Consider the following 22,815-nt stretch of genomic DNA (forward strand, 5'->3'; position numbering starts at 1 on the left):
ATCATTTACATGAACAAACTGGAATCTGTCAGACAGATAAGATTTAAACCAGCCTAGTGCTGTTCTCCTGATCCCTACAGCATATTCCAGCCTTTTTAAGAGAATATTATGGTCAGCTGTATCAAATGAAGCACTGAGATCTAACAGAACCAGTACAGACACAAGTTGGAGGGCAAACCGTGCTGGTGCGCTGGTAAAGCTCCGCAAAAGAGGACTTCGCACACCACTGCCTTCAATCCACCTGGCAAATGTCCACTCTCTAAGCAACAAGATGGACGAGCTGCTTCTTCTCACCAGCAAAAATATGGACCTCCGCGGATCAGCGGTTCTCTGCTTCACCAAGACATGGCTGAGTGAAAACATCCCGCACCGCGCACTGCTGTTGCCGGACTTCCAGCTGTTCAGAGCGAATCGCAGCGCGGAGCTATCAGGGAAGAGGCGAGGAGGCGGAATCTGCTTTTATATAAATGAAGGTTGGTGCAGAGACGTAAAAGTCCTGGGGAAAACATGTAGTCCGGATCTGGAGTAATTTTCCATAATCTGTAAACCGTTTTATTCACCGAGAGAGTTTTCCTCGTTAATAATAATCGGTTCATATTTTCCACCGCATGGCTGCACTTCTGCCGTGGAAAAACATCTTGCTGAGCTGATTACAGACGTGGAGAAAAAATACACGGACTCTTTCATCATAATACCGGGAGATTTTAACAGTGCAACCCTCTCCAATGAACTCCCCAAATACAGACAGCATATTAAGTGTCCCACCAGAGACAAAAACACACTGGACCATTGTTACACAACTTTAAAGGACTCATATCATGCTGTTACCAGGGCTGCTCTGGGTTTTTCGGATCATTATCTAATCCACCTCATCAGACATCATACAGACAGAGACTAAGAGCTTTCAAACCCAAGGTTCACACTGTTGAAAAGTGGACTGAGGAATCAAAGCAGGTGCTACAGGCCTGCTTTGAATGCACAGACTGGACTGTTTTTGAAACCTCAGCCACTGACCTAAACCAACTACCTGATGTGGTGACATCATACATCAGTTTCTGTGAGGACATGTGTGCAGACCAAGACCTTCTGCACCTTTGGGAATAACAAGCCATGGTTTATTCCACACCTCAGGAGTCTGCGCAGGGAAAAGGAAGAAGCTCACAGCAGTGGTAATTGTACAGGCAGGCCAGGAACAAACTAACAAAGGAGATCAAAACAGCCAAGAGAAGCTACAGTGAGAAGCTTAAGTGGTGACACTTCAGCTGTATGGACCGGTCTGAGAAACCTGACTGCCTATAGGAGCCCCCCCACCCTTCCTGAACAGAGTAGTCTCCTGGCCAACCGTCTGAATGGCTTCTACTGCAGACATGACAAGAAGCCATTCACACCTCAAACCATCTCCTCCACATCCCATTCAGAAACAAATTCCTCCCATAAAGTAACCAACCCCCTACCTTCAGATCCTCTGCCTGCACTAAAGATCTCCGAGGAAGATGTAAATAGGCTCTTTCAGCGCATGAAAACAAAGAAAGCTGGAGGACCCAATAACGTCTCCCCATCATGCCTGAAAGCCTGTGCAAATCAACTCGCTCCGATCTTCATAAGGATCTTCAACAAATCACTGGAGAAGTGTGAGGTCCCCTCCTGCCTCAAATGATCCACCATCATCCCGGTGCCCAAGAAACCCACCATCCTAGGATTAAATGACTACAGGCCTGTAGCCCTGACGTCTGTGGTCATGAAATCTTTTGAGCGGCTGGTGTTGAAGCACCTGAAAGACATCACAGGACCCCTGCTTACCGAGCAAACAAGTCAGCAGATGATGCTGTTAACCTAGGTCTACACTTCATCCTGCAACACCTCGACCACCCAGGGACGTACGCCAGGATCCTGTTTATAGACTTCAGCTCGGCCTTCAACCCCATCATACCAGACATCCTCCACCAGAAGTTCACCCAGCTCAACGTCCCAGCCTCCACCTGTCAGTGGATCAACAGCTTCCTGACAGACCGACAGCAGCAGGTGAGACTGGGGAGCATCTTCTCCCGATCCAGATCAATAAGTACTGGTGCCCCCCAGGGATGTGTTCTATCCCCACTCCTCTTCTCTCTGTACACAAATGACTGCACCTCACCGGACTCGTCCGTGAAACTCCTTAAGTTTGCAGATGACACCACTGTCATTGGACTGATCCAGGACGGTGATGAGTCTGCATACAGACAGCAGGTGGATCGGCTGGTACCCTGGTGCGGTCAGAACCACCTTGAACTCAACCCACTCAAGACTGTGGAAATGGTGGTGCACTTTCGGAGAACACCACCCCCATACACCCCACTCACCATCCTCAACAACACTGTATCGGCCGTGGACCACTTCAGGTTCTTAGGAACCACCATCTCTGAGGACCTGAGATGGTCTTCACACATAGACACTGTTCGAAAGAATGCCCAACAGAGACTGTACTTCCTGAGGCAACTCAAGAAGTTCAACCTTCCACAGGAGCTGCTGGTCATCTTCCACGCTGCCATCATTCAATCTGTCCTGTCTTCATCCATCTCAGTGTGGTTTGGCTCATCCACAAAACAGGACAGGTGCAGACTGCAACAAATAATCAGGAATGCAGAGAGAATAATCAGGGCTGACTTTCCCTCCATCCAGGACTTATACAAGTCTAGGGTCAGGAAAAGAGCTGCTAAAATCTCTGCAGACCCCACACACCCTGCATATAAACTGTTCAGAGCTTTACCTTCAGGCCGCCGCTACAGAGCACTGTTCGCTAAAACCAGCCGCCACAGAGACAGTTTCTTCCCCCAGGCTGTTTCTCTGTTGAACATTCAATAGAGTACAAAACAACAGCATACAGATGTTGCAAATGCACCTTTTTATTTATATATGTGTATATTGTACATTGTAAATATGTATAATCTGTAATGCAAAAACAAAACCAAAGAGCAAAGTGTACCAGAGTCAAATTCCTTGTTTGTATGTACGAACTTGGCAATAAAGCTGATTCTGATTCTGATTCTGATTATCTGAGGCCATAAGAATACCATTAGTGACTTTCAGCAGAGTTGTTTCAGTGCTATGATGAGCTCTGAAGCCTGACTGAAACTCTCTTCAAACAGGTCATTACTGTGTAAATGCTCACAAATTTGATTAGCAACTATTTTCTCAAGAATTTTAGATAAGAATGGAAGATTGGATATAGGTCTGTAATTTTCCAAGTCATCTCGATCAAGCGAAGGTTTAGTAAGTAAAGGTTTAATTACAGCTAGCTTAAAAGCCTGTGGTACATATCCATTTACTAAAGATAGATTAATCATATCTAAAATGGGGCTGGTAATCAGAAGGAACACTTCCTTAAATAATTTGGTTGGGATTGGGTCTAACATACAAGTTGAAGGTTTAGATGAAGTTAATATTTCTGATAACTCAGGAAGCTTCACAGGATCAAAACAGTCCAAACACAAATCAGGTTCTGCAGTTATTTCCAATGTTGTCTCACTTGCTGAGGATGAAGTAATCATCTTCAGGAGTATGTCAAAGATTTTATTTTTAATGGAATCAATTTTATTTTGGAAGAATCCCATAAAGTCATGACTGCTGAGAGCTAAGGGAATGGATGGCTCAACAGAGCTATGACTCTGTGTAAGTTTAGCAACTGTACTAAAGAGAAACCTAGGATTATTCTTGTTTTCTTCTATTAATGATGAGAAATAAGCTGTTTTGGCTTGGCGAAGTGTCTTTTTATACAACAGTAGGCTATTTTTCCAGATTAAGTAGGAATCCTTTAGGTGTGTGTCAGGCATTTGACTATGGTCGCCGGTGTCTCTAGTGCCATGTTTCTGACTATGGAGCTGCCAATTACCAGAGTTGGCTTCTCAGCGGGTGTGTTGCTGAGCGGGGAAAATCTGTTTGAAACGCAGACGGGTTGGTGGTGACCTGTGGGCTGGGATCTAGGACTATGCTTTCTACGTACTGTCAACCAGCTAGCCTGAGGCCCCGGCTGCGCGGGCTCTGCTGAAAGACTGCTACGGGGAGCTACCCTCGGTGGCTCCGCGCTGGCTAAGGGGCCTCGGCTATCTGCTGGTTTTTCAACAGCGCGGAGCCGGGCCTCCAATTCCTACTCACTCGCCTCCAAAGCTACAAAAATGCTACATTTATTACACTTACCATTATCACTAAAGGAGGCAGAGGAGTGACTGAACATCTGACAGAGAGCAGGAGAGAGGAGGAGACTCAGAGAGAGAAACAGCAGAACAGGTAGCCATGGTGGAGCTAAAGCTAACGCTAAGCTAGCGTCCCCTTACCACTACTAGAAAACCCGTGTAAGACACGGAGAGTCCCAAACGTTAAATACAGCAACAGAAAGTATGTGTTTTAACGTGCTTATGTATTATGACAAGTAAGAGATATCACAGTAGAGAGAAATCAGTTCAAACAAGAGAGCCTTCACACACCAAACAATTCACCAAGTGAAACAGCGAAAACAGGAAGTCACATTACCCAGAGCTCCAGACGACTCTAGAGGATTCATTTTAACTGTTCCTCCATGACAGGAACAGTTAAAATGGGGCTTCCTGCTTCAACTTCTTCACAAATTGACAGAGGTCATGCAGAGACAACCTCTAGATGTGGACTATCTTCGGTTTGATGTAAACCACGAGATCCTTTTCTTTAGATCACTTCTGAATCATGTTCAGATGCCTCCTGACGTACTTCATGGACTTACTGTGCTAACAACTCTTGTTAATGAGGAAAATGCACAGGATTTCAACCCTTCCCAGCTACCACTCTCACAGGGAGAACTTGGGTGGCCAAAGTATGTGGTACCTTCTCAGCAACTTCAGACATTTACAAAAATGTCCATTTCAGTGTCAAAAATTGCAGCCATTCTGGGTATATGTCTAAGGACAGTGAAACGGCGTCTGCAGTGTTATAGCCAAAGGACTGATGAAGAGCTGGACACTTTAGTCAGGTCCATTAAAGCAAAAACTCCTAATATTGGGTACCGGATGACAAAAGGGATTCTCCAATCCATGAGCCATCGTGTACAGTGGAACAGAGTTTCTGCATCAGTGCATCGTGTTGACTCTGTTGGTGTGGTTAAAAGAATGGCATGACTTGGTTGTGTTGCCAGAAGAACTTATTCAGTTCCAGGTCCTCTTCACTTGGTTCATATAGACACTAACCACTAAGCTCATAAGGTATAGTAAACTTTTCTTGTCATCATGATGTTAATCATTTAATACATGATGTGTAAAGTAATATTCTTTATCACCTTTTTAAAATTGATTATCCTTTCTTGTGGTTTCTTGTTTTCTCTTTACAGATATGGTCTGGTGATATTTGGAGGAAGAAAAGTATGTTTTTTTCCCTTTTACTGACAGCTTTTACATATTTAGTGAGGGCATACTACACAGGTCAGACTTTTTTATCCTAGACTACATGTGTTTAGTGTTATACATTTCCTATTACAGGTTTTCTTATTAACTTTAGTGCATTTCTCAGAATAGAATACAAATTCTCAAAACTACTGGTCCAAACTTCAAATAATTGCATCACTATAATTATCCTGCACAGTTATGCAGGAAAAAGGTTTTTTTTTTATTTGCGCTCTGCAGTGTTTTCTTCCTGTTTGTATCAAAACAACATCATTTGTCAACAAATTACAGTAATAGCATAACTGTAAAACTTTCCAAGTCTCTTGCCATTGATCTTCCACAATTACGCTTTACAATACGTGTCATAGAAACTTCAGCCATGGTTTACAACACAACATCCCTCTAGAGTCACTGTTATATTGACAACATGACTTAGCAGTTTGACTGTCTTATCTATACACAATGCAACAAGGAATTCGTATTCTGAGTCTCTGACATTTTCACTGACACAGATATTTACTTTTTCAAGATGAACTACGGATTTTGAGAAAGAGACAGGATTTTGCAGTTAATCCATGGTGTTTTGCTCTTTATACGAATTGTTTTGAGAAATTAACTTACTGTTTTGCAAATGCCAAAGATGAATCAAGAAATGCACCACAATCGTAGATAAAACCTGCAAAATTATATACATGAGTAACAAACTCAGGTTGCAGATCAGAATTTCTTTAACCATTTAAAAAAAACACCTAGTGTTTCATGGGGTAAAATGTTACGGCTACAAATATTGAAAACTTACTGGACTTCATCTAACTGTCATTCATCAATCTTTTTAAAGACAGTTTTTGCTCTTTTAATGTGAGAAAAGACAAAAAGGTTGATGCCTCTTAAATGGACAGATATTCTGGTTTCATTTCTTTCAGATGTACCTAACCAGGCACATTTCTAATTTCTACTGTTTTATCGATACTCTTGTTAGTCTGTATTCATATAACATATTTCAAATCCAATTCCTGTTCTGCAGATAATGTACTTGGGTGCTGCAGCCAACAACAAAGCGTCCACTGCTCTTGGTTTCTTCCTGTAGTCTACACAAAAGTACGGCTTTCCGTTAAGGTGAGATCGCTATGCAAAAAGGAATTTTTGCATAGCGATTTCCTTTGATAATGTATTTTTTTCAGAGCTTTGTAGTAATGTTCATACAATGGTCCTCTACCAGGCAGTTGCATATTTCATCTCTGCTCATTTGAAAATAGATAACTCATTTCTATTCAAATACTGTACAAGGTTGTTTTGGCAACTCCTTACATTTGGGTGCATGCAAGTGTTAACTTTCTTCCTCTAAAATATTGCAATTGTGGCTGAGAAATGGCACGTAGGGTTAACTTTGTTCAGAATATATTTGTAAACCTTACAAATACTAAAATTCATATAGGACAACTGCTGAATCCTTTCATTGTGGAAGACAAATGTTTACTTGTCTGGAACCATTGCAATCACAAATGTTCATTATGTTGTGGTAGTTTGAAAATTGTTCACTGTAATGCTTACTGACGTAGAGATTTAAAAAAAATTATTAGTAACTTCAACATGGACTAGAAGTCTTTGCGCTTTAAATAGTTAGATTACAAAATACTTATGAAATACTCCAATATTAACACAAGAAAATCATTAGTAAATTTTCATACGCCATCAAAGAATTGTTTTTCTCAGAAATACAAAAAAACGTTGTATGTACATGCATTGTATCTATTGCAAAAGTAATATACATCAAGGCATCTGTCCCTCTATACTGATAGTTTGTTTACATTTCAGAGTCCGAGGAGACCATGGAGTCGAAAATGTTGGCATCGCAAGATGCATGTTTACTGTCAGGGGCTGTGGAAACGGACGTTTCCTATCGGGGAAACGTTTTCACAAACAAAGGTATTTTAATCTTTCACATTGTGCATTTCCTGATAAAATTTTTTTACTTTTCCTATGCATGCGTCTCTTCCACAGAGTGGCGTTTCAGGTGTTTACTATGAAACCCTTCACAGCCTAGAAGAGGAAAGACTTCTAGATCCTTGTGACACCATCCAGATGTTTGGTGCTCAACATGTTTTTCTTCCACATCTGCAAGCAGATTTGGATGTCTTCAAGTTAAGCTGGGATAACCATCCTTTTAGGACAGAACAAAATCTCTCTCCACAAAATCTTTGGACAGCGGGACTTCTCCAGAAAGTAGTTGCTGATCCCGAACAAGCAGAGGTACAAAATGGCAATGTTACCTTTAAGCAGACACATTCTTCATATCAAGATAAACGATTTGCGGAGTTATTTACCTAGTAAAGCTAAATGTTATACTTTCACAATCTACATACTGAGATCACATAAGTCACAATGAGCATTACATTTCTGATTTGATTGTAGTCACAGCTTTATCAGTTTATGTTTAAGTCCTTTCCCTTCCAGGTTTTTTTGTATTTACTCCTCCTCACTTCTGATGTGCTTACAGGAGATACAGGAACTGGATGGTGACATCACTGTCCATGAGCCAGACATGACAGGAATAGTTGTTCCATCAGTGGAATGCCCTCTGTCAGAGCAGAACATCAACAGGCTTTGGGCCACCATTGATGTCACTGGACCTTCACAATCATATGGCTGTGACATCTATTTAAACGTATTACACTTTGTGCAGCCCTGCGATGGACTGGCGACCTGTCCAGGGTGTACCCTGCCTCTCGCCCATAGACTGCTGGAGATAGACACCAGCCCCCCCGTGACCCACTATGGAATAAGCGGTAGAAAATGACTGACTGACTGACTGACACTTTGTGCATAATCACATGTCATAATTGTTGGAAATTTAAAATTCCAAACAGCTTAAGCAATGTTTTGTGACATTAATTTTACTGCATGATGTTTAAGTGTTTCTGTAGCAAAGGGCTCTTTTCTAGAGGTCTGTTTGGTCTTTGAGCAATAAAATACTTTTGAATGTCAGAATTTATGTACATAACATGTAAATGTTTGATCAAATGTGCATTTTCTGTCCTTTGCCTGACACCACAGATGGCAGGGCTATAAAAAGAATAGTGGCTGTGTATGACAAATAAAATGCCAAATTATCTGAACTCTTATTGTCTGTCAAGTTAATCCAACAAATCTGACAGGTTTGAATGGTTTACTATCTCCATGCAACTGGAGTGCACTCTACAACGAATCAAGCGCACCCATCCCTGTCATTGCTCTATCTCAGCAGGCAAATCTATAAGGTAATCCTGTTCTCCTGTGCTCAGATTGAGAACGCGGCCCCGACTTCTCAACAGTGGAGACGGTTGATTGGTGAGGTGGTCGGCGGTGTTGTTGGTTGAACCCGGAAAAGGATTGGTTGGAGGCAGGATCTTGGCGCGAAACTTCGATCTGAAAACGTTGGTCTACTAAGAACCCCACAGTGGTAGAAATTATTTACTTTTGGAAGTGGCAGTAAAAGGCATAAACTGGTATGTGAATGGTTCAGAATGGATACACAGGAGGATAATATGGACTTTGATGAATGGACGCCAGTAAGTAGAGGGAGAGGACGCGGAAGAGGTAAAGCAGAAGAAGGAAAAATGTTAGACAGCCAAAGGAATAAAAGAGAGTTGGAAGAAAACAGTTCTGAAGAAGAGAGAGTAGTTAGGAAGAAAATCGGAAGGGAAGAATGTAAAATAATATTAAAGATAAAAAATGAAGAAGAAAAAGAGAACCTGAGTCCTATTTCACTATCTAGAGAAATTAAAAAAAAGATAGGAGATGTTGAAATGGTGAAGGTCTTGAGAGATGGAAATATACTGGTGGTGTGTAAAACTGAAGAACAAAGAAGAAAGGCTTTACAAGTGGAAAACATTTGCAAGAAAACAGTGACAGAGAGGAAGATTATAGGAGAAGATAAAATCATTCGGGGGGTAATTTATGGCATTCCTATGGAGGAAGATATAGACAAGTTAAAAAAAAGCATTGTTGGTGCAAAGGTAAAAAATCTCAAAAGACTGACAAAAAATGTAAATGGTGAAAGAGTAGGAAGCCTGTCAATTTTAATAGATTTTGAAGAAAAGGTGTTGCCACAAAATGTTAAAATAGGATATCTGAGTTTTTCTGTGAGGCCTTTCATTCCTCCACCACTAAGATGTTTTAAATGTCAGAGATATGGTCATATAGCAGCTGTCTGTAAAGGAAAACAAAGATGTCCAAAGTGTGGAGAAGATCACAGAATTGAAGATTGTGGGGAAGAAGTGCAGGAAAAATGTTGCAATTGTGGAGGGCAACATAGAGTTACATTCGGGGGTTGTGAGGTAAGGAAGAAAGCAAAAGAAATCCAACAAATTAAAATGACTAAAAACATAAGCTATGCCGAAGCAGTCAAAAATGTACAGAAAGAAAGATCAAAGGATGAAGGTCAAGTTAGGATTCCAGATTATCAACAAAGGAAAGTAGAATCAGAGGAAAATGTTACAATGTCTGTGGAAAAACTGATATTATTCATAGCTTATGTCATTAACTGCACTGAACAGGCTAAACACAAAACAGAAAAGATTAAAATAATAGTCAGAGGAGCAGAAAAGTTCTTAGGGTTTAAAGAAGGATCTTGGGAAAACATTAATAAAAAGTTGGAAACAGATGGAAGGCAAGGAGGAACCCCAGCTGATAGAAATATATGATAATATTACAGTGGAATGCAAGAAGTTTAATCGCTAATGGACAGGAATTTAAATGGTATATAGATGGAATTGAAGAAAAACCAGAAATTATATGTATACAGGAGACATGGTTAAAGCCAAACCTAGATTTTGTGTTTAAAGGGTATAATAGTATCAGAAGGGATAGACAAGAAGGAAGTGGAGGAGGATGTGGAATATTTATAAAAGAAGGGATACAATATCAGATATTAGGAAAAGGCAAAGAGTTAGAATATATAGTAGTTGAAATTTACAATAAAAAGGAAAAGTGTAAAATAATAAATTTTTATAATCCATGTAAAATATTATCATTTGAGTTGATGGATGAATTAATGGGATACTTAGAAGGAAAAGTAATCTGGTGTGGAGATTTTAATGCTAACAGCACATTATGGGGAAAATGTAATGATAAAAATGGACAAGTTATTGAAGAAATAATGGAAATAAAAAATTTGGTATGTATAAATGATGGAAAAGGAACAAGAATTAATGTAAAAACAGATACAGAATCTGTGATTGATTTAACAATAGTATCAAATTGTTTAGCCAATAACTGTGAGTGGGACATTGACAAAGATACAACAGTAGGCAGTGATCATTACCCCATTAAAATCATAACAGGAATATTAATAAATAACAGGAATACAGGATTATATAAAAGATGGAACTTTAATAAGGCTGATTGGGAAACATTTAAATATTTAAGTCAAAAGAAATTGGAAGAAATAGATGAGTCAATTGATATAAATAGTTTAAATATAAATATCTGTAAAAAAAATATTACAGGCTGCAGAAGAATCAATAAAAAAAGGAGGAAGAAAGAACGATAAAAAAATTGTGCCATGGTGGACAAAAGATTGTAGTGAAGTAATAAAATTAAGAAATAAAGCATTTAAAATGTTAAAAAGTAACCCAATTTATCAGAATTTAATTGAGTACAAAAGAAAGCAGGCAAAGGTAAGAAAGATCATTAAACATACAAAAAGAGAATATTGGAGAAACTTTTGTAATACCGTAGGGAGAGAAACAAAAATTGATCAAATTTGGAAAACGATTAAAAGAATGAAGGGTATTAGAAAAGAATATGGATATCCTATATTAAAAATAGATAATATAACTATAACGGAAGATAAAGAAAAAGCAGAAATATTAGCTAAAACATTTAGTAAAATTCATAGTTCAAATAATATTAGTGAAGAGGGAAAGAAAGGTAGGGAAATCACAAAGATGAAATATAAAGAATTAATGCAAAATAATGTAGATACAAATAAATTAATAAATGAACCATTTACAAAAGGAGAATTGAACTTTGTAACCAGGAAAACAAAAAATACATCACCTGGAAAAGATCAAATTTACTATACAATGATAGAACATCTTAATGACAAAGCAAAAGAAAAAATATTAGAATTATACAATAAAGTCTGGGAGAAGGGAGAGCTGCCACAGAGCTGGAAGGAAGCAATAATTATTCTAATAGCTAAACCAGGAAAAGATAACACAAAACCAGAAAATTATAGACCGATCGCATTAACATCAAATATTTGTCAAATAATGGAAAAAATGATTAATAATAGATTAACATATTATTTAAATATTAATGGATATATATCTAGAAATCAAAATGGGTTTAGAAAAGGGAGAAGCACAAATGACTCTGCATTATGTTTAGAATATGAAATAAGGAGAGCACAAATAAACAAAGAAAATGTAGTAGCTGTATTTTTCGACATAGAAAAAGCTTATGACATGATGTGGGTTGAAGGATTATTAATTAAATAAAATAAAATGGGTATTACTGGAAAAATGTATAACTGGATTAAAGATTTTTTATCAAATAGAACAATACAAGTAAGAATTGGTCAAGAATTGTCAGGTAAATATATAATAGATAATGGTACTCCTCAAGGAAGTATTATAAGTCCGTTATTGTTTTCTATAATGATAAATGATGAATTTAAAAATATTGGTAAGGAAGTCGGTTGCTCACTATTTGCAGATGATGGAGCTATATGGAAAAGGTGGTCGTAATATCAAACTTATTGAAAAGAAAATACATGATGAGATTATTAGAATAGAAAAATGGGCAAATCAATGGGGATTTAAGTTCTCAGTGGAAAAAACAAAAGTAATGGTGTTTACACAGAAAAGGAAAAGAGAAAATATAAAACTAAAATTATACAATCAAGTTTTAGAACAAGTAAAAAATATAAAATTTTTAGGTATATGGTTTGATGAAAAAATTATATGGAAAGTACTAAATTAATAAATAAAATTTGATTGTTGTAATAGTAAATAAGATTTAAAACCATGAAGAACCACACTCCATACCAGTTGGTGGCGGTAATGCACATCATAAAGTTATTTGTCAACTGCCAAAAAACAACACAGAAGAAGAAGAAGAAGAAGTGCTCAGATTGAATTCTATTCAGAGAAAGAACTTCAGCTGAAAGCTTCTCCAAAGACACCACTGGTAGGAACTGGACAATATTATTTGAAGTACATAATACATATTTAATTTGAAAAACTAAAACTGGACTGAAATTTGCTGATTGTTTGTGATTGGATACATATTAGTATGCACGCTTTGCAACATAGTTAGTTTACCTTTTTCATTCAATGTTAAGTTAAAAGTAAATTATTAAAAGCATTAATTAAGAAACTAGTTGAATATGAAAAGTCAAAGTGAACATTGTTGTTTCTGATGTTTAATGTTTATCTCATCTGTTTGTAGGTTATCAACCTACTTATGTCCTACGAATGTTGCACTGCTGTTAAGATCCATCTAAAAAGAAAGGATGAATAAACAAACGTGACTGAGTTGAGTTGTTCCTGCGTCTCTTTGGAGGAAGCAAGCCTTTTCAAGTTTGGGAAAATGCTGAAGTGACTTCAGATGGAGAAAAAACTTGACATTGTCTGTTCTTACCGCATGGCGGTTGCAAAGTTATGTCACCAATTAAAATGTTGTACAATAACAACATAAGTTGACTGCTAAAAACAATTTATTGTTGAATTAATGCAACTGTGCTTCTAACAGTTTTAACAAACTTTTGTTTTGAATAACATAACCACAGTTTTGCAATAGTTTGTCCCTAACACTTGACACAAGTGTGTCACAAGACAAATACCCTAACACAAGACAAATACCTTTTTTTTAAAACTGCAAAACAGGAACGTTAATTTGAGACTGGCATTTATTTCATGTGTCATACGATGTCATATGTTTGACAGCGAGCATTATGATCTCTGAACATGCAGATACAACTGGATAGCAAATGCTATGAATTCCAAATTCGGCCACAACAAACTCCTTTTCAGATGGGAGTAAGGGTACATGACCTGGCCTGTCAGCTATTGCAGAAATGTTGAAGGTGTGACTGTACTTTGAAATCCGTCTTCTGGATTTTCTGTAAAGAAATGAACAAATAACAATGAAAATAAATTCCTTCTTATTCTGGCCCTTATCCTCTTTCGGGGATGCTGGTAAGCTGGAGTTTATCCCAGCTGCCATCAAGTAAAGAAAGGGTACACCCTGGATTGGTCACCAGAACATCACTGGCCACAGACACTTGTGTCCAGAGAAGTACCCGTGCACACCCACACAATCCTATGCACATTCTTTAGTAGCATTACACAAACATTGTGATGGAGGGATCCCATTGGTCTTCAACTTTGACAGCAGGGATAAATGCTCACTAACAAATTAAGGATTTTACATAACATCAAACAAAATATGGACGACCTCGACCATCCTCTTCATGACACTGTCATACATAAACAGAGTGTCTTCAATCAGAGGCTTCTTCAAATTCGTAGTTATACAGACCGCTACAGGAGATCTTTCCTGCCCACAGCTATCACCATCTACCATAACTACTTAAATTAGTTACATGTAATTTGCCTTTTGGATCAATAAAGTATTTTTGAATTTGAAATTATCTGTAAAATGAACCTGGACATGCCTGTGTTTTAATTTTAAGAAAAAACCAAAGTACCAAGAGGAATCCCACTCAAGACACAGGGAGAAAAGTGAAAATTCTTCACAAAAATGACAGAAATGAATCCCAACCTTCTTGCTGTGAGGTGGCAGTGCAAACTAACAAACCTCTGTGATGCCATGGATAACAAACTTTGCTGTAGATATATATAATTATTTTAAAAAGTTGTTAATACAGCTCATTCAGAGCATATTTTTGATGTGAATGTTGTGTCTGAAGTTGTTCAATTGTTTTTTTTCTTGAAGTTTATTTAGCACAATTTACCTTCAACTTTATACAAGAAGTCTTGAAGGAAGTTCACCACCTTCACCCCAACCTGATATTTGCTCGTTCCCTTTTCACTTAGTTCAGGGGAAATGGCAGACATAAACTCTGCATTTGCCTGTGGTGATAAAAGGTAACAGTATTTCATCCTTTTACAATTTCTGAAATGTACAATTATAAACAAAGTGCAATTAATTACTCATACTGACTTACTTCAATATCTTGCCCTGCTACAAACAGGGGCCTGCAGATCTCATGGTACTGATTCAGCAGCTCAGCAAGGCCATACAGCTGTAAGCCTTCCTTAAGCTGATCCAACATTGGAAGCAACCTAAGCCCTCCATGGAGAGTGATGGCACTAAAAGCAATGATAGTAGAGACAAAGCAGATCTTTGAAGCCTTTTTTTTACTCAGTAAAACGTGTTTTACACACCAGACAACTTCTTTGGTGGGGAAGGAAAGTTTTACAAGTATTTGAATACATACCGGAGTATCCGCTCCTTATTGGTCACAGATATTGCTCCACTGAAGCCACCGTTTAATAACATCAGAAAGGCCCAAAATTGAAACTTCAATTGAGGATTCGACCCATAAATACATCAAAAAAGGTAGTGATGTGGAAAGGTTTTTTTAAAAGAGAAAGAAAGGTTTCAGTACACTTCCATAGTGCCTTTAACAAGCTTTTTTTTAAATGTCATTGCCAGTACAATACCTGCTCAATTTAAGGACTGCAACTGCAAATCAGCCACCATATCACTCCTTAGACTTGCAGGGTGTCCATTGCAGGTATAACTGTAGGCCCACGGACTTAAAAATGAAGGTGCAGGGCCACGTTGAGCCAAGCTAAATGCGAAAATTTCACCAACAGTACTAGGGAAAAACAGAGTAACTGTTGTTTTTGGAACATTTTCTGGAAAAAAAGGTGTTTACATAAATAAAAGCAAACCTGAGGACACCACTGTCAAAGTCGGTAACAGAGTATCGAGGGCACTTCTGATTCTTGGGCCCCTCAAAGAAGCGGCCTTCTAGCTCTGCCATCATTTCTGAAATTAGAGGTATGTTATGTGAACAATGTGACTGAATGGGCCTACGAAGAAAGCAAATTTCGATTGATGTATTTATATTCATGTGCCAAAATGTCATTTGAACTTGAGTACAACAGAATAAGGAAGCAATTTTCAATTGATAATTTATTGTACAGTTAAATGTTTAAAACATAGCAGCAAGGTCACACACTTCTGATAAGTTTATAAGTTGAGTTATGAATTATGTACAAAAAGGCTATATTTTACATTTATATACTGGAAAAGGGTCTACTTGATGAATAAGTTATGGCTCAAATTGCGTAAATGCTAAAGATTTGTGCGGATCTGTTAGATATATTCTTCGATTTTACCTGTCAGAAATTCTTTACGCAGAGCTCCTGTGTCAACTCCAGCTTCTCCAAAGAATGACACATAAAGCTGCAGTTGGAGAACTTTTTATGCTGCTGCCACTGGAGAATCCCTCTCTCCAGTAGGTTCTCTAGAGACCTGTATTCTGAACTGGTTTTCTCTGTCAACCCTCTGTGAGATTATTTCCATTATGTCTTCAGTACTGCAGAAAAAGCATAAGAAAAAGTTGTGTAATCAAAATACCAACATTTAACATGATGACAATTGATGACGCAAAAGCAATTGTTTTTTCTATCCAATGCTTTTACCAGAAACAACACAACAAACAAGATGTATTTCCCAGTGTCGCTCACGGTCCGCACCTGGGACCCTGTGTACCCATTTGAGTCAGGAGGAACCACGTTCAATTTCCTTCTACCCTGATCACCTGTGAAAAGCACAAAAGAGATATTTTCTTATAATTCTTGACAATACTGTAGCAATAAATTAAGTGAATATGTTCTCTGTACCTGTAGCCTTGCAAAGGAGCCATCCTCCTGTTAGACCTCTCATTTTGGGGTATTCATTTTGAAGAAGTTCAGAGAACCGCAATGAAATTAAAAGCTTATAATGCATATACATTTAAATTAATTATGATATAGAAGACTTTCATATTACTTATATCCCACCTCTTCATGGGTCATGTCCCTAGACATTGTAAGGCTTTTACTGAGCCCTGCCTGGGTAAGCTCAAACTCCTTGGATTAGGATGGAGTTACCTCTGGATTTTTGTTGAGCACCAAAACATACAAATTGAAAGGTTTCCATTTTTTGGGTGGCGAATGGCTGAAAGTCTTTTGACACTGCCTTTTTCTTTTTCCAAGGTAACTCTTCCTCTGATAAATACCTGGGAAAGATCTAGAGGGTTTAAGAAAAACATGTTTAACTTACAGTTCAGTAACAAATGACAACAACTTGGAATTACTTTTACAAAATTGAGTTATCTGACATATCTAAACCTTGTCATCTCCTGAACTATTGAGGGAGGTCCCTGTTCCGGCCTCTCACCTTGAGTGGCCTTGTGCTGTCCCTGGGCAATGTCCTGAGTGAGCACTGTTATAAGATTCTGTGCAGCTGCTGCCACTCTTACACTGAGACTTTCATTCTGACAAACAAAAATAAAAAAGATAGTTCACAAGGAGAATAAAGCAAATTCATGGGAAAATGAAACCATAAAGTACAAATGCAACACAACGCCATTTAAATACAAACATTTATAAAGGTTTCAGATAAGCTGTAATCTATGCCAAAGTCCTCTAGCACCACATGAATGCCTTTTTCCCAAAATATTTACATATCACTTTCTAGATCAGTGGTTCTCAACAAAGGGCTGTTTCACTAAAGCAGGATTCAGAAATAAAGGATAAGACAAAAAGCTAGGCTTGACATGGTACCATCAGTTCATTCTGGCTTCATCCGTTTCACAAAGGTTAAACCAGGCTCAGGAGGTGTGGTTCTGTCAAGCCGGGCTTAATTAATCCAGGTAAATGCACGTCTACAGCTTTCTTCTACAGACCATGAGATTGATCACAGATTTACTGATGGTAAATGGATAAATTGCGTGCGCAATACCTCACACCAAACGAGCAACATCTGTTGATGGAGAATTACGAGGAATTGAAACCCATATGCTCAATAAAGAAAACCTCAAATAATAGCGGATGGATTCTAATATGTGCGGCCCTAATGAAAACTGTATTCATCCAAAGGTCAAAAGAATATTAATTAACACACAGACAATTAAAAAAAGGCAAACAAAGCAAGAGCTCACTAAAAACACTGTGATAAATGGCTAAATTTAATTTTGATAACATTATTACAGTTTGCAAGATAGTGAAAGATAAAACTACTCATAGATTGATTGACAGAAACCAAAACCCATCTTGTTTTTTTCAGAAAATCCACTCGTTTTGCATCTGGTTTCTGATCTGTAAGGCAGACTTCCAATATGGCAACCTAACCAACGTATCACGGTAATACGGTCCATGTCAGGCTGTTTCTGTAAACTGCTCAGGTATCAACAGTGAATGTGTCTGTATGTATATATGTATATATATACAGGGGTTGGACAATGAAACTAAAACACCTGGTTTTAGACCACAATAATTTATTAGAATGGTGTAGGGCCTCCTTTTGCAGCCAATACAGCGTCAATTCATCTTGGGAATGACATATACAAGTCCTGCACAGTGGTCAGAGAGATTTTAAGCCATTCTTCTTGCAGGATAGTGGCCAGGTCACTTTGTGATACTGGTGGAGGAAAACGTTTCCTGATTCGCTCCTCCAAATCACCCCAAAGTGGCTCAATAATATTTAGATCTGGTGACTGTGCAGGCCATGGAAGATGTTCAACTTCACTTTCATGTTCATCAAACCAATCTTTCACCAGTCTTGCTGTGTGTATTGGTGCATTATCATCCTGATACACGGCACCACCTGCAGGATACAATGTTTGAACCATTGGATGCACATGGTCCTCAAGAACGGTTCGGTAGTCTCTGGCAGTGACGCGCCCATCTAGCACAAGTATTGGGCCAAGGGAATGCCATGATATGGCAGCCCAAACCATCACTGATCCACCCCCATGCTTCACTCTGGGCATGCAACAGTCTGGGTGGTACGCTTCTTTGGGGCTTCTCCACACCGTAACTCTCCCGGATGTGGGGAAAACAGTAAAGGTGGACTCATCAGAGAACAATACATGTTTCACATTGTCCACAGCCCAAGATTTGCGCTCCTTGCACCATTGAAACCGACGTTTGGCATTGGCATGAGTGACCAAAGGTTTGGCTATAGCAGCCCGGCCGTGTATATTGACCCTGTGGAGCTCCCGACGGACAGTTCTGGTGGAAACAGGAGAGTTGAGATGCACATTTAATTCTGCAGTGATTTGGGCAGCCGTGGTTTTATGTTTTTTGGATACAATCCGGGTTAGCACCCGAACATCCCTTTCAGACAGCTTCCTCTTGCGTCCACAGTTAATCCTGTTGGATGTGGTTCGTCCTTCTTGGTGGTATGCTGACATTACCCTGGATACCGTGGCTCTTGATACATCACAAAGACTTGCTGTCTGGTCACAGATGCACCAGCAAGACGTGCACCAACAATTTGTCCTCTTTTGAACTTTGGTATGTCACCCATAATGTTGTGTGCATTTCAATATTTTGAGAAAAACTGTGCTCTTACCCTGCTAATTACTCTGCTCTTACTGGTGCAATGTGCAATCAATGAAGATTGGCTACCAGGCTGGTCCAATTTAGCCATGAAACCTCCCACACTAAAATGACAGGTGTTTCAGTTTCATTGTCCAACCCCTGTATATAGAGCTCCGGTCGAATACTCCCCCCGGTCAGTCTGGCGGTACTTCTGCTTTACTTTGAGAACATTGGAATCTCCAACACAAACTTAAAATGCTGTTCAAATCTGTCAGGAACATATTTTCTCCTCTGAGATGCACGTCATGTATTCACGTAAGCGGCTTCTATTGGTGAAGCATGTTATCTTTCAAAACCAATCACATACATATAGAATATCGATGAATTACAGATAATTCCAGTTCCCACGGTCCCTGAATGCAACAGCTGGGAATATGTTGTTCAGCCGCTGTGTTGAGCTGTCGGTCATGATTCCGCACCCCGTGATCTGAGGCCCCGCCCCACCATGCCAAAACAGGGCCAGATGTTTGAAGCCGAAAAAGTTTGAAAAGAAAACTTGAATCTGAAAAGTAGCTTTGAATATTTTTTTTCCAGTTTCACATCTGGGTTTTTTCAGTTGCAAAACTTTTTTTTCCAGTTTCCAGTTTTTTTGGGGAGGTTCAAAATAATTTTTCAGGTTCAAATTTTTTTCTTTTGAGCAAACCTTTATTTTGCAGGTTCAGATGTTTTTCTTTTGCATCTCGTTAGCTTGTGCGTGTGCCCATTCAGCTTCATCTAAGGCACCATCAAAAGCTTACTCCAGACACTCATCCTCTGCAAAGTCCAAAATGGCCGAAGCAGCCGACATGGCCAGAGCATCAGCAGAAGCGACACTAGCCAAAACGTTGTACATCAAAAAACAATTAGAAATCAAACAACAACAAGCAGCACTCAAAGCACATTTGGAAATATTTGAAATGGAAAAGGAAGCAGCAGCTGCTTCAGAGAGAGCCGAATTCTCGGAAGCAGCCGGAGAACAGGACGACGTGGTCAGCTCAAGGAGCCAAGTCCTACCACAACTCGTGCAGCAAAGAACCAAAGAGTATGTCCAACATCAAAATCAGCTAAGTACTCCAGCTCAACCACCACAAGATAAGACATTTTATGACAAAAATCCCCCACCAAAGTTCACACCAGTGAGACCTGTTCAAAGCCTTTCTCCCTCAGTCTACAATAAGGTACGAACAATAAATCAACCTTTAAGCAAACAAACAGATCACGTAAGCCCATACAGTCTCAGCCCTTCTGCCCCATGATCCTAATGACTATGGTAGACTTTGCTAAGTTTCTTGCATGCAGAAAGTTAATTACCACAGGGCTCTTTAAGTTTGATGACACCCCAGAGAACTTTAGAACATGGCAGTCATCCTTTGTAAATGCAACTGAAAATGTGGGGCTCACATGCAGTGAGGAGTTAGATCTCCTTGTCAAGTAGCTCGGCAAAGAGTCTTTTGACTATGTTAAAAGAATTAGAGCTGTTTACACCACTGACCCCAAAGCTGCCATAGAAATGTCATGGGACAGGCTCCAAGAGTGCTGTGCTACTCCAGAAATAGTTGAAAATCCCCTCTTCATAAGGCTAGACACCTTCCCTCGCCTTACTAACAGAGACAATGTAAAACTCAGGGAGATTTGCTTATGGAGCTGCTAATTGCTAAAAATGAGGGCTATTTTCCAGGTCTACCTTACCTTGACACCCTGCGTGGCATTAGGCCTATAGTTGAAAAACTGCCCCCAAGCTTACAAGAAAGGCGGGTCCATACAGGCTCAAAATACAAGCACAATTACGAAATGACATTCCTCCCTTCTCTTTCTTTGTAACATTTGTTCAAGAGCAGGCCAAAGCCAAGAACAACCCAAGTTTTGCACTAACATACAGCAGCCAGTCCTACAACAAAGGTGAGAGAGCCCCATTCAAACAAAACAGTTACAAAACGCCAATTTTTGTCCACAAGACTGACATTAACGCAACTGCCACAAATAGCAAAGACGAAGATCTAACATGTTACTGCCCAGTTCACAAGAAAACGCACCCCTTAGCCAAATGCAGAGCTTTTCGGATGAAACCGCTACAAGAAAGACCTAACATTCTCAAAGAACACAAACACTGCTTCAAATGTTGCTCTCCTAATCTCACTGTAAGAGACTGTCAGATAACACTGAAATGTGACAAGTGTCAAAGTTAAAAACACTGCTCTGCTATGCATCCTGACATAGCCCAACAACCTCAGTCACCATTCACACCTGAGCCAAAGACAAAACCACTTGACATCTCTCCTCCCGTGATAACATCAAGGTGCACTGAGATTTGCAGTGAAGGCAGCCCTCCACGTTCTTACTCCAAAGTATGCCTAGTCAAAGTCTTCCCCAAAGGCCAACCCAAACGCTCTGTCAAGATGTATGTGATCCTTGACGATCGGAGTTATTGCTCGTTAGCTCGCCCAGAATTCTTTGAGCCCTTTGGAATAATAGGCAGCCTATTAGCATACACTATGAAAACATGTGCCGGTCTAACAGAAATGCTTGGCAGATAGGCAGTGGGTTCCAAATCCAGCCAATCAATGGAGGCTTATGCCTGGACCTTCCTCCCCTCATTGAATGTAATGAAATAATGTTTAACAGAGACAAATACCAACTCCTGAAGTTGCCCTCGCACATGCCTACATAAAACATATCGCTCCTCACATTCCCAAACATGACCCCGAAGCCCAGATAGCAGCCCTACTGGGTAGAGACATTATTTGAGTCCACAAAGTGCGGCAACAAGTCAACGGACCCCATAATGTTCCTTTTGCGCAGAGGTTGGACTTGGTGGGTAATCGTGGGCGAAGTGTGTCTCAATGCTCATAAGCCAACCGTCAATGTGTATAAAACTCACATGCTTCCCAATGGACGTCCGTCTCTCCTCACTCCTTGCCTTAACAGTATCAACGTCAACCAGAGACCATGCTACAGTGGGGAGCACAGGTTTAACCTCTCTAAACATGTCTTAAAGCCTGCCATTAAAGTGTGCCATGTCCTTTGAGGATGAGACCTTTCTTAAAATAATGGAGAAAGAGGTCCATCAGGATGAAAACAGTAACTGGGTTGCGCCCTTGCCATTCAGGTCTCCTCGGTTGCCACTCCCAAACAATAGGGACCAAGCAATGTCCAGACTCAGCTCTCTTAGACACAACCTAACAAAAAAACCTCAAATGCAACAACAGTTCTCAGATTTTATGAAAAAGCTGTTCGAAAACAAGCATGCAGAAATCGCACCATCCATCAATGACGATACTGAATGCTGGTACCTGCCCATTTTCGGGGTATATCACCCCCAGAAACCCAGTCAGATATGGGTCGTCTTTGATTCAAGTGCTGAACAATTTGGTGTCTCCCTCAACTCAGTGCTGCTAACAGGCCCAGACCTCAGTAACACCTTGCTCGGCGTACTGATCCGGTTTGGGAAGGAAAATGTCGCAGTCATTGCCGACATCCAGCAAATATTTTATGGATTCCTCATCAAACCTGATCACATAGAATATATCAGGTTCTTATGGCACAAGGACAATGACTTACTAAAGGAGGTACAGGAGTACCACATGCGTGTACACGTTTTCGGAAACAGCCCATCGCCAGCAGTAGCTATCTATTGCCTATCGAGAGCTATCCAGAAAGGCGAGCCAAAGTTTGGAACTGACACAAGGCACTTTGTCGAGAGACCCTTCTATGTGGACGACGGGTTGATTTCGCTTCCCATATAGTCTGCAGCAACAGACCTACTCAAACGCACATGTGCATCACTAGCTGAGTCTAATGTCAAGCTGCACAAAATCGTTTCAACAGCGTTTCAGTCATGCAAG

The 22,815-nt window shown here is 39.6% G+C and overlaps 2 long non-coding RNA genes across 2 annotated transcripts; one reads left to right on the forward strand and one right to left on the reverse strand.

Annotated features, from left to right (window-relative positions):
• The first annotated feature begins 12,518 nt into the window (after positions 1-12,518).
• On the forward strand, positions 12,519-13,067 carry LOC124877207. Its single transcript, XR_007040468.1, has 2 exons — positions 12,519-12,557; positions 12,819-13,067. It is a non-coding gene; the product is annotated as an uncharacterized LOC124877207 (long non-coding RNA).
• Positions 13,068-14,342: 1,275 nt separating this feature from the next.
• On the reverse strand, positions 14,343-16,886 carry LOC124872916. The gene is made up of 10 exons (XR_007039404.1): positions 16,788-16,886; positions 16,409-16,637; positions 16,250-16,285; positions 16,049-16,167; positions 15,743-15,942; positions 15,293-15,389; positions 15,059-15,216; positions 14,833-14,915; positions 14,560-14,704; positions 14,343-14,464 (listed from the first exon to the last, which is right to left on the reverse strand). It is a non-coding gene; the product is annotated as an uncharacterized LOC124872916 (long non-coding RNA).
• Positions 16,887-22,815: the final 5,929 nt, after the last annotated feature.

Source organism: Girardinichthys multiradiatus, chromosome 1 (assembly GCF_021462225.1).
Source record: "Girardinichthys multiradiatus isolate DD_20200921_A chromosome 1, DD_fGirMul_XY1, whole genome shotgun sequence".
In the NCBI taxonomy this organism is placed as follows: Eukaryota; Metazoa; Chordata; class Actinopteri; order Cyprinodontiformes; family Goodeidae; genus Girardinichthys; species Girardinichthys multiradiatus.